Below are 13,143 nucleotides of genomic sequence, written 5' to 3'. Positions count from 1 at the left end.
CTGATAGCTTTAGTTTATTCTTTTATACAAGGAGGCATATCTGCTGGTTTGGGAAGCCATTTTTATGTAACTCTGTTATAGAGACAAGTCATTATTTTAATCAGAGTATTGGTTTAAGGTGTGTTCCATATGCTAAATACCAGTGAATCTTGCTATATGAAGATCCCACATTTTGATCCCCTTAGAAAAAAAAGGCTACTCAATTCATTTTATTTATTTCTGTGTTTAATAAGTAAGTTTGCATGACTTTCAGCATGATCTTACTGAGAGATGTGTGGATACTTCCAGTAACCATTCAGATTTTGTTGTTTCTTTTTGTTTTAAAAAGCACCCAATTAAGGGATAGCTTCACCTTGCACACATTCTCTTTCGGCATTTTCTGACACAGTATTTCTTCATTTGATTTACTTGCTGCCTCGTGATGTTGTGACCTCTTGACAAGTACCATCTGCATTTCTGGTTAACCATTAAAAATCTCAACTAACTTAAGTTTCTAATAAAATAGTATTTCTTTATATGGAATGTGTTATCAAAGGGTCTCAAATTGCATAACAAACCTTAAATTACCTCCCTACCTTCTATAAAAATGGGAGAACTGAGGTAGAGGTGAAATAATTTGCTCAGTTTTTAAATATTTTTCTGAGATTCATTCGTACATCTTTATCTAAACTTCTGTTGAGATGGAATTTCCATCTTGTCTAACACAGATACAAGGCACTAAACTGAACAGGAAATTTCTTATGTGATTGTTAGATTTTACCAGTATCGTTGTCTATAAATGCACTGCTCTTAATTGCTTTCAGTACTGGCTTGCTCCATGGCTATTGCTTCTATGGAATTACTGTTTAGAAAGATCAGTAGTTCTTTTCCTTGGTTCTATGTAGATGCTTATTGCCACCACTTTGCTTTCCGTGTGATCTGTTGCATGCCTGACCAGACTGGCAGGTACCGTTCTTAATTATGGGTGATATCATTCTTCTTGCCTTGCAAGGATGGTAATATGATGAACAGCCCATTGTACATCAGACCTAAATATATAGTAAGCCTCCCCACATCAGTTGATGTGGAAGAATGTAATGGAATTACAGTACACCCTTGCTGTAGTGAACCCCTGGGGATCCAAGCCATTTGTTCATTATAGCCAGGGGTTCATTATAGTGAACAAGCCCAGAAGCGGAGGGGAGGCAGCTGACATCTCAAGTTCCGCAATGCGAGCTGACATCTCCCCCAGCTACTCTGCACCCAGGGCAAACGGCTCTTCTGGCCCTGCAGCATGAGGAGATGGCCCTGGGGCTGGAGGAGCTCTAGGGCCTGTCTGCACCAGCAGGGCTCAAGGTGGGATCCAGGGACCAGGTTTTCTATAGCCCAAGGTTCATAATTGTGAAGGGCGTTATAACAAGGGTGTTGTGTATGCAGTGTTCTGAGAAAGTTGTGTGATCAAAAGCATCAAATGTAAATAATCAAATGAAATGAGGGGGCGGGGCATTGTGGAAAGAGAAGGAGCCTGGTGCAGTATGTAGCTACCACCTAAGTCCAAAGCCACAAGGGGACATGGTTCTTTTCTTGCAGGGCTAAGGAGCTGAGCAGTAGGGAAAGATCTCTAATGTGATGAAAGTGCAGTTCTGCTCTTGCATTTTGTACACCCTTGGGCTTGGCAGCTGCTTTCTCCAGCATCTCGAGATTGGTGTGCAAGCCCCTTGAGACCTTCATGATGCTGCATGCCCTGAATTCCGCCACTCGTAGTCAGTTACGTAGCCGCCTCTCCTGCAATGCTCTTCAAGAGGCAGGCTGAGGAGCAAACAGTCATCTTAGTTTGTATGACATCTTGTCAATCGTTAATACAGTCTTTTGAGTGGCTGCAGAGCCTTATGTACATAGCCCTGTTGCTAAGGAAAAGAAACAATTCTGAAGTGCTGATAGCTAATTTAAACTTCATAGTACTTTGTGTAAATGGGGAAGTATTATTCCCATTTCATAGCGGGGAAAGCTGAGACACAGAGTCAGTGACATAGGTAAGACCATACCTCAAACTGGTGCAACAGCCAGGACTAAAATTTAGGAGTATCTGAATTGCAGTCCATGTTTTGTTAGCTAGACCATCCTGCTTTTCCACAGCATCATATAAATAGGAAAAAGATCCATGAACTCAAGGGAAATTCTTTGGCAGGAATATATTCCAAAATCCAAAAACATAGTATAAGTGAAAGATAGAATCTGTCCATGTAATCTCAGTAAACCTGCAATCATAATTTCTTTAAGTCTGTTGCAGTTAGCCACCTTGCTTTTGAGACTCATGATGTGAGATCGCTAGGAAATGGTTTTGTAACCACAGATGAGTCATCCACCTCAAGTGTACAATATGTCTTGTATAGACTCCTGCAAGGGTATTGATTTAGGAATATCAGACAATCTGCAGTGTGCTTAACTTTTTACTTTTTTGATTTTCATTGGACTAAGATCACCAGTACTCAGATGAATAATTTTGTATGATTGGATATTGCAGTGATAAAACTACAGCTAAGCTAAAAATAAGAGTTGGTGTAAAAGCCAGTCAGAAGGTCCTGTTACATGTTGTAGGTGAATCTGGGTTTATGTAGTATATACTCATGTTTTTTCCAATAAAAAAGGTTAGACTTCAAACAGGGTCACGTTGTAGACCTATGAAGGATTCAGGGCAGATAGTGTGCTGAGCAAGCTTTAGGCAGTTCAGTTTCCTCTTCTGGCTTCGTTTCAGGAAATGAGGACAATGGGATGAACAAACAATGATTATACATTTTTAGACTCTGGCTCTAATTATCACTTTGAGAAGAAGTGAAAAGTAAATGCTGTCACAGTGGCAACAAATCTTGTTGAAAAATAAACATACAAAGTTCTTTCCACGGCTGCCTAATATTCAGATGAATACTAAAATAAAACATGGGTGAAAGCCAAAAAACAAAACAAAACAAAAACAAAACCCAACCATAAAACGTGTACAGTGTGTATTAAATCTCTGTTTCCTAGAATGTAAATGTTCTGTGTTCCCTAATACAAGTTCAGGTAATTCCTAGTTTCAGCAGCATGGAGCTGCTTAAGACATAGACTTAAAATAAACCCAAAATTCTCTTCTTCAATGCTCTTTACTAGTATCTTCATATTTAGCATGTGCAACAAATACATTCTCACACATGTGAAAGGTGCAACAAACTTTCCCATAGGTCTGGATAAAGCTTGTTTGAGTAGATACACCTCTCAGAGTGATCTGAAGGCCAGCACACTGGCTTTGTCAGAGCAAGTTTAAGTCAGGAACTTCTCACTGAACATTACGCCACCATGGTCTCCCCGGTTACATCAGGATCTTTAGAGTGCCAGAGTTGATTGCCTTTGCTTGAGCATCACAGAAATTGAGGGGTAATCTCCAGGATGACCAGTTTCCAAACAGCCTGGGTCAAAACCAGCATCTTACACTGAACTAGGAAAATGTTTGGTGGATGTGGGTATCAGGCGTCATATACTACTAGCAAGAGCAACACCAAGTGGTGGGCTGCTACCTTGTGCAGTAGCTGAGGTTTCAGTGGTCTCCAAATATAATACACTCTTCATACAATTAGTTTTCTGTGTAGATGTGGAAAAGACCAGGCTTACAGTAACTGTCACCAAATTAAGGTGAAAACACTCTTGATTATTGCATGATAATGTAAAAAGTTGGAGATCCAAGAAGGCCCCAAGACTGTGCCTCTTACCGGCATTTTAAATTCTTTGTTAGTATCAGTGAATGTGAAATACACTGTTGGTGTAGTGAGATGCAGGTGATCATAATACCTTAACTGGACACTAATATTTAAAGTCAAGTAACTGACACCTTTTAGAAATTTTCAAATTTGTACAAATTGTAATTCTTAATGCTACCTCAGATAGCTGATCAGTTGAATCTAAAATTGAATGGTTGTGACATTTGGATGCAGTTTGATGCAGTTGTGGGCTAACACCTTTGCTTTTGAGTAGCATCAAATAACTTCTACAAATATAGTTGTAAAAAGTAGATGGTGATCTCTTGAAAGTAGGGACCTAGCACCGTCGGGGCCCTGTACTGACCGGGGCTTTTGGGTGCTATTGTAATATGAATACATGTTTATAATAACGCCTATGCAATTTCTGCATTCCAACGAAATTCTTTGTACACAAACCTCCTAAGGGAATGTATTATGTATACAAAATTCTGTGTATTAAAGATGACTTTGAGCAGAAGGATCCTGAATTTAAGCGAGCAGTCCTTGGGGCACAGGATGGCTGCTTTTATTTGACTCTGTTTAGTTGAATATTTTAGTTGCTTTACCATAGGTCTGATCTACACTTGAAAGTTGCACTGCTCTAATTATGTTGGTTAGGAATGGGATTTTTTTTTTTACATGATACAGTTATAATTTATACTGGTACAATCTTTAATGTGGATGCAGTTAGGCCAGCATAAAGTTGCCGTATACTATTATAGTATATTTCCTTTCCCATACAGGAAGAGCTATACGGGTACAGATCATTTTCTTAACCAACATAAAGTAGTTCAATCCATGTAAAGTAGATGCAGTTAATTTTACTAATATGGCAAAAAGGGTACAACTTTCTAGTGCAGACAAGGCCATAAATGTCATTCTCTTTATAAAAAGAAATGTAGACCAAACCAAAACGTAGATGGTCAAAATGTGGAACAGAGTGCAGTAATGTGATCATATATATTTCAGTCACTGTAAAGTGCCAAGAACTTGGGATGGATACTAAAGAAAAGGATCAAGAAAGATACATATTTTAAAAAATACAGTCCATTCACACTGAATATCTGAGGGCTTGCTTCTTCTTGTCCCTTCATATTGCTACAATTGGAGAGGCTGCCACAGCAAAGAACACCAAGCTGTAAATTTTTGCTGGTGTTCAAAGAACAAGTACTGCTCTTCTCATGGTTCTTCAGAGAAAAGATGTTTAAGTTTAAACTTATAACTCAGCCCACGTCCAGACTACCCCGCCGTATCGGCGGGTTAAAATCGATTGCTCGGGGATCGATATATCGCGTCTAATCTAGACGCGTTATATCGATCCCCGAGCGCGCTTATATCGATTCCGGAACTCCATCAACCCCAACGGAGTTCCGGAATCGACATGGAGAGCCGCGGACATCGATCCCGCGCCGTCTGGACGGATGAGTAATTCGATCTTAGATATTCGACTTCAGCTACGTTATTCACGTAGCTGAAGTTGCGTATCTAAGATCGATTTTCCTCCCCTAGTCTGGACCAGCCCTCACTTTTGTTTAGGCTCAGTGACTTGTTTTTTGTCCTTTGCAGATGAGAAAGAAACCTGCATGCTAAGGTTTTGTTTTTTAAAATTAGAAACAGAGGTTATTCAATTTACTTTTTCAGTCTTTTTAAAAGCCTTTGTCTTATTTGTTTCAAACCATTATATTAATATTGTATCAATATTAAAAACCAATATTGTTTCAAACCAATATTAATAAGTTGTGTCAAGGTAGTGAGCTGCACTTGGGTCATGTCTCTTTGAACACCAGATTTTAAATGTCAGTCTGCATATGTGATGTGGAGACCTACATTTAATTTAATTCTCTTAAAATTGTATCTGAACAGCTCTGTTCTTATTGGCATTGAAAATTCCTGACTCATGGAGAAAAAGGAAACTCATACTTTCCTGAGTTACTTCCTTCCCAGTGTGCTGCAATGAGGCACTTGAAGACTAGAAGTGAATGGATTGTGCATAACAAAGTAATTTATTTATTTCCTGATGTTACAGATCTGGTGACTGGAAATATTCCCTATGGTCAAGCAACACTTTCAACCAACCTTGTTTTTTTTAATTAAATGAACTTAAATTTTGAGGTAAGATTTCTCTTTATTTTTACTTGTAAATTTGAACGGCTAATGGTTCTTTAACTTCAGTGGGAGCTCTAGTGATCTAACACTTACTTTAATACTTCTAAAGAATCTCTTCAATTTATCTTCTGCCTGGAGGCTTTAATCACCATAGTACTTTATTTAGAAAAATATATGAACTGCTCAAAGTTCTGGATATGTTATAAAAGAGAAATCAAGCTGAAGAGTAAGTGTAGTGCAAGTGCATTGTCGACTTCAAATAAACATTAAGTGAATAGAGGCCAGAGGAGTCTAATTAGTGAAGACTACACTGGCCATGCAAGTTACTCACTATTTTCAACTGTCTCCAAGAGGAACCTGGGGTATAAACATCCAGTAAATGGTTTCTTCAAGCAGTGGAATGAAGGACTAGATCTTTACTTGGCATGGGAACAAATACAGTAACTCCTCGTTTAACGTTGTAGTTACGTTCCTGAGGTTCCAGGGAAATTTTTTTTGCCAGACAAAAGGCTATAGAGACACACACACACACACACACACACACAATTTTAAACAAACAATATCGTACACAGCAATGATTATTGTGAAGCTTGGTTGAGGTGGTGGAGTCAGAGGTTGGCATAATTCCAGGGAATGCCTTGCTGCCAAATGATGAACTAGCACTCGGCTGAGCCCTCAAACGTTAACATGTAGTTGTTAATGTAGCCTCACACTCTACAAGGCAGCATGAATGGAGGGAGAAGAAACAGCATGGTAGTGGCTGCAAACATTTCCTGTGGAAACTGAACATGATGATGAACCCATGCTATCCCACTGGAGCACACCATTCCCTCCATTTTCCAAAGTGCCAGTGGTGAGGGGGGGGGGGGTGCATGTAGTGTGTGTGTGTGTGTGTGAGAGAGAGAGAGAGAGAGAGAGACAGACAGAGACACACCATGTGTGTGTGACAGACAGAGATGTGCATTGCCCCTTTAAGTATGCTGACCCCACTGTCAGTACACTGCCTTTTTAAGTAGATCAGCAAGTTGAGACAGCAGCTGCTGCCAGCAAGCTCCCTCTGTCCTGAACTCTGTCCTGTCCCTCCTCTGCTCTGTGGAGATGGGGTACAGGAGTGGGGAGCGGGGGACACCCTGACATCAGCATCCCTCTTCCCCCCCACCCCTCTGCACAGCAAGCATGAGGCTCCCAGGAGCAGCTCCAAGGCAGAGGGGCAGGCACAGCACATGGCAGTGGGGGGAGGGACAGCTGAACTGCCCGGGGATACCCTGTTGGGCGGCTGCAGCACAGGGAACTTAGGGTGGCTGCAGGTGCACCCTGGTTCCGAGCCCCCACCAGCTAGCTCCAACAGGCTGCTCTTTCTGCAAGCAGTGGACAAAGCAGGCGGCTGCTAGACAATGTTATAAAGGAGCACTGTGCAACTTTAAATGAGCATGTTTTCTAATTGATCAGCAATGTAACAATGAAACAACGTTAACCAGGATGATGTAAAATGAGGAGTTACTACAAGTCAGAAGATGACTAGATGGGGTCTATATTAGTAGACTTTTTTTTTTTTTTTTACAAAAAGTGGGAAAAGGAACAGGGAAAATCATGAGCAGACAAATTTCATATGGTGGAAAAGGCTGTTTGAATGCAGAGACTTTTTAGGCATTAGAGTAGCAGCTGTGTTAGTCTGTATCCACAAAAAGAACAGGAGTACTTGTGGCAACTTAGAGACTAACAAATATATGGGCCATCTTGATTATCACTAGAAAAGTTTATTTCTCCTGCTGATAATAGCTCATCTTAATTAATTAGCCTCTTAGACTTGGTATGGCAACTTCCAACTTTTCATGTTCTCTGTATGTATATGTATCTTCTGACTATATGTTCCATTCTATGCATCTGATGGAGGGGGCTGTAGCCCACGAAAGCTTGTGCTCAAATAAATTTGTTAGTCTCTGAAGTGCCACAAGTGCTCCTGTTCTTTTTAAGGCCTTGTGTACAGTCGTGACTTTGTTCTGAGCAGGCCGAAGTGAATCTTGTTGTTTTTTTAATGGCAGCTATGTGTGTAAAATGACATGTTACTATGTGGAAAGGACACAAATGGCTACAGCTGTACTTGTCACTTCAGTTCACTTTGTCATTCTCTGAAGTGGTCAGGCAACTTAGGAGTTGAAACAATTTTAAGATTTTTGCTGGGAGGTGACAGGACTGTCTGGACATCCTGCTTTGAATCTACAGTTTACATGCTAATCATGTGTGCTTTGGATTCTTGTGTATTCAGGAATAAGATGAGAATTTGGATCACTTAAGTGAAGACAGAACCACCACATGATCTTACTCTGTCCTTCCTTGGCAGCTTTTAATTGTTCGATTCTTCCCACATATATGATATCTAAATTCGAAATTGTAAGCTTCTCAGGGAAGGACCTTGGGCTGCTTGTTTCATGAAGTTCCTGATAGACATTTGGTATAAAACACTCCTTTTATGAATTAAAAGGAGTGCTATTTTTTGACAGCCTTCTAAAAACAAGTGTTGGTCCTCAATTAAAAATGCTTGCATGGTAGAGGAATGTCTGTGTGGCTATGGAGCCCATGAGTCTAAAGCTCTATCACAAAGTTATTTGGCCAACTGAAGTCTTCAATTGACAAAAATACTTGTATATGTTCATATTGCACACTGCCTAGAATGGTGACAATATACTGATTAGGAAATGTAAATGCTTCCAAGCTCATAAAATTCTCTCTAGTTTAACTAAAGAAGTTTCTTCAATATTTCCCAGTCAGGCTAGAAAGTTTCTCAATTCTGGATAGACTGTACAGTTGGGGAGCTTGGGATGCCACCCTACTCCAGAAAAGGAAGGGGACAAATCCGCACAATCAGTGGAAAGTCTCCAAAGCAGCAGTGGCACTACAATTTACTTTATTATCTCAGCAGCCACAGCAACACAGTCATAGGGCACTTCCAAAAGGTCCCTTAATTGAGCATTCGCTGCCATGGTTGGAGCCATTGCTCCTCATAGTCTAGTACAGACTTGGGGGTTGTGAGGTTATTACATGCAGGGTCGCTAGATGTCAGCTTCCACCCTCAAGCCCTGCTTCGCCCCCAGCATTTATAGTGGTGTTAAATATATATATTCAAAGCATGTTTTTAATATACAAGGGAGGTCACACTCAGAGGCTTGCTGTGTGAAAGGGGTCGCCAATACAAAAGTTTGAGAACCAGTGGTCTAGTATGTTAACAATCTTTGTTTTTTTCCTGCCACCCATCACTGTAGTATCTGAGCACCTTTTCTGTAAAATTGATAGTAGTAGCCAAGTCTCTGGTAGATGTCATGAAGTCTCAGGGACTTCTCCCATGGTGGGATAAAAGCAGGTGTTTTTAAAAATTGTAGTAACTTTATTTAATATTGATTTTGTTTTGAGGATTGTTTGGTTAATTGATGCTTTTGGCAGTGGAAAGGGAGCATAGTCTAGTGAAAGTCTTTGTGAAAAGGCCTGCTGGAAATGGAAGATTTTGCTGTACAGTAACTTCTCACTTAATGTCCTCCCACTTTACATTGTTTCGAAGTTACATTGCTGCTCCGTTAGGAAACATACTCATTTAAAGTTGTGCAATGTTCCTTATAATGTCGTTTGGTTGACTTTACAAGGGAGCATTGCACAAGTTCCTTTTCTCTGCCTCCTCCCCTTCCCTTCCTCCCAGCGCTTTCCCTGCCGCCAAACAGCTGTTTGGTGGTGCTTAGGACTTTCTGGGAGGGAGGGAGGAAGTGAGAAAGGTGCCTCCCCCTGGAATGCAGGGGCTTTGGGGACTGCAGGGCCCTGGGCTAAGGGGGCCCTGTGGCCCTGCGAGCATGGGTTGGAGGACTCAGGAAGAACAGGGGCAGCAGCGCAACCAGCAACTGGAGAGAAGCGGTGCTTTCCCCTTCAAAGCTGGCTGGAGAGAAGCAGTGCTTTGAAGGGGAAAGTGCTGCTTCTCTCCAGCTGCTGGCTGTGCGGGTGCCCCTGCTCCTCCTGAATCCTCCAGCCCGTGGAGGAGCAGGGGCAGCCATGCAGCCAGCGGCTGGAGAGAAGCGGCACTTTGAAGAGGAAAGTGCTGCTTCTCCCCAGCCGTTGGATGCGCGGCTGCCCCTGCTCCTCCTGAGTCCTCCGGCCCATGCTCTCAGGGCCACATTCTGAAAGGGGCTTTAGAGCTGCAGGCCAGGGCTCTGAGGCCCCCTTAGCCGAGGGCCCTGCAGCCCCTGAAGCCCCTGCATTCCAGGTGGACTGCCTGCTGGGGTAGGGTGGGCAGCTCCCAGAATCACAGCCATGAGGGCAGTGCCGCGCACAGAGCCACCCCTTGCACCAAACAGGAGCTGCCCCAGGTAAGTGCTCTGCACCTCCTGCCTGCCGCAGTCCTGAGCCTCCTCCCGCACCCCCACCCTGAGCGCCCTCCCACACCCTAACTCTCTCAGACCCTGCACCCCACCCTGAGCGCCCTCCCACACCCTAACTCTCTCAGACCCTGCACCCCACCCTGAGCACCCTCCCACACCCTAACTCCCTCCCAGACCCTGCACCCCCCAGCCCTGAGCCCCACGGGTAAGACAGGGGCACCTCCGCACGACAGTACAGTACTGTACAGTATATAATGCCTTTTGTCTAACCCCCAAAAATTTCCTTGGAACCTAACCCTCGCTTTTACATTAAATCTTATGGGAAAATTGGATTCGTTTAATACCATTTCACTTAAAGTTGCATTTTTCAGGAACATAACTATAACGTTAAGTGAGGAGTTATTGTATTTCCAGCAGAGTTTCAGTCTCTGCATTCACCTAATCACAGTTGTTTGTACTACCTTATTTTCAGTGCTACATAGTTCTTTCCCTTTCCTTTATTTACAGCACTTGCTCTTGCTTTTTGTCATGCCAAACAGAACAGATTAGCTGGACAAGGTTTTGCAGAATAAGAATACAAGTTACTTGTTAAATCAAGCAGAATAGGGGTACTAAAGTTGCTATTGCTTATTATCCACAGCAGAAAGGGTACCTAAAGTGGAATTACAGATGAAGTACTCAAATGTTTAGTTGAGACTCAGGTCTCTCATGAATGTAGGAGCAGCTGTGTCAATATCTGTACACCTCCAGCCATTGTTTAATTTATTGTTGGTAACTGATATTTCCACTGGCTTCTGAAAAAAGGTAGAAATGTGAGTATGTAACTCAGATGAATGTAAAGCTAACTCTAACTGTTCTAAAGCATCCTTATTATCTGTGCTAAGCCTGCTGGAAAATAGCCTTATAACAATTCTTAAATAGTTGAGGACCATTTTGTGGTTCCATTATTCTAAGGATCCTTTAACTTAACGATATCAAATAACGTGGATAAAAATCTAGTCAGTTTTCATTTTAGAAGTTGATGAAATCATCTCTTAATATAGATGTATTAAGTCTGGCTATACAACTGGCTGAGCTGGATTGGTGTCTGCTGTAGCAATCAGACAGAACAGGTGCTGTTGCAGGAGTATTCTTGGCTTAACCAGAAGAAAATCCCTAGGAAATATTTGCAGTTTGTTCTTGTTTGTCTGATTTATAAGTGAATCACTCAAAGTACACACAGATTTCTCTCCTCTCTGACAGTAAGAACAGCTAGTGCTGCTGCCTGTATGTGTAAGTGAACTGTAGAGTAAGTGATACTCAGAATAAAATCACTGGAGCATTTTGATTTCCTGTTTTGCTCTTGATGTTTAGGAAAAAATGCATCCAAGAGGACAGGGAAAATGGTTGCATTTTAAGCTTAGGCTCCCCAACTTGAGCTTGTTTTTCACTGTTCAGGCGTATTCTATGATGTGTAGTAGGGGTTCTCAATCTTCTTCTTTTTGAAGCTCCCCCAGCATGCTATAAAAATTGTAGGGACCAGTGGGGGCCTAGATGCTCACCTTTCTATTCCCCCCCCCAAAAAAAAAAATTGGATATGTGCAATATTGAAGCATCTGGATAAAGTTACATTAAATAAATATTGCTCTACACAGTTATTGTCATTTGTTCAAGTCATCCATCTTAACTGTCAGAAGAGAGATGGAATAAATCATAGAATCTCAGGGTTAGAAGGGACCTCAGGGGGTCATCTAGTCCAACCCCCTGCTCAAAGCAGGACCAATCCCCAGACAAATTTTTGCACCAGATCCCTAAATGGCCCCCTCAGGGATTGATGTCACAACCCTGGGTTTTGCAGGCCAATGCTCAAACCACTGAGCTATCCCTCTCCCCATTAAGGTTAATCTTTTTTCCTCTCTCCTCTCCTGTGGGTGGAAGTAGGAAGTATAGATGCTGTGTTAGGAAGGATGGTAATTTATATCACTTTACTTGAGTGATGCTGCATATGATATGAATAAAATGATGACTTCACGTAGAAACTTGGTTCACTGACAATTCCCAGCATTAAGTTTAAGAGTGTAACGATTGATCTGGTGTGTGAAATGAAATAAGTTTTTTTATCAGCCCTCCAATTGGAGGGCTGCTGATGTATTAGTCTGAATAGGGAACTTTTTTAAAATTATTTTTTCTTTCAGATATATGGATGCGGGTAAACTGAAAGAATAAACGTAATCAAAAAATGAGCCTGAATGGTTCTATAGGCGCAATGGGATAACAGTATATGCTAGAAATAGCAGAGAAATCACCATTATGTCCTATTTGACGTAATAGATGGAGATTAGAGATTTCTTCCTGAGTTCCATCACTGAAAACTATTCATGCATTGTAGAAAGGTAAATCTCAAGGCCCTTGGGTTGCACAGCCATCTTCAAGGAAAGCGGAATCAGAAACTCCAAAGAATTCAGCTGGTTTGGTTGAAAGTAAATAGGAATTCTACAAATGGATCATACAACACAGTCATTCTGAGCATTAGTGTCATCAGGGTTAGCGTCAGAAGTGCTGTTACAAATATGGCCAAGCAAACTGCTCCATGCCTTCCCACCACTACCCAGTCGCCTTTCTCTATCATTCCTGGATTGGTAACTACTGTAGCAATCAGACAGAACAGGTGCTATTGTGGGAGTATTCTTGGCTTAACCATAAGAAACTTCCCCATCTCCATTCAAGGGACGAAGACAGGAAGATCTTAGGTCATTATAATAGCGTATGTATACCATCATAGGTCCTTTGGGGTTTCAGAAATAATTTAGCTGTCAGACTAGAAGACTGTCTTTGGCAGTAACAAGCCTGGCTGAACTGAAAAGCTGATTTGTCATCTTGTCCTTCAGGTTGGACTATCTGACAGTGGAATGACTATCTTTAAAATAAAGTTCCTGAAAACTCTTGAACTT

The 13,143-nt window shown here is 41.6% G+C and overlaps 1 protein-coding gene across 4 annotated transcripts in view; it reads left to right on the top strand.

The window, feature by feature from the left end:
* TLN2 (talin 2) overlaps positions 1-13,143 on the top strand; it is a 357,752-nt gene that overhangs the window by 123,389 nt on the left and 221,220 nt on the right. For 3 of the 4 annotated variants that reach the window (XM_050966960.1, XM_050966962.1, XM_050966959.1), the window contains exon 2: positions 5,776-5,861. The exons of the other annotated variant lie outside the window; for it this stretch is intronic. The gene's annotated coding sequence lies outside the window, so the exon portion shown is untranslated. The remainder of the gene's footprint in view (positions 1-5,775; positions 5,862-13,143) is intronic. 4 annotated transcript variants of the gene reach the window in all.

The sequence above is a fragment of the Gopherus flavomarginatus genome, chromosome 9 (genome assembly GCF_025201925.1).
Source record: "Gopherus flavomarginatus isolate rGopFla2 chromosome 9, rGopFla2.mat.asm, whole genome shotgun sequence".
In the NCBI taxonomy this organism is placed as follows: Eukaryota; Metazoa; Chordata; order Testudines; family Testudinidae; genus Gopherus; species Gopherus flavomarginatus.
This window is presented reverse-complemented; position numbering and strand designations above follow the sequence as displayed.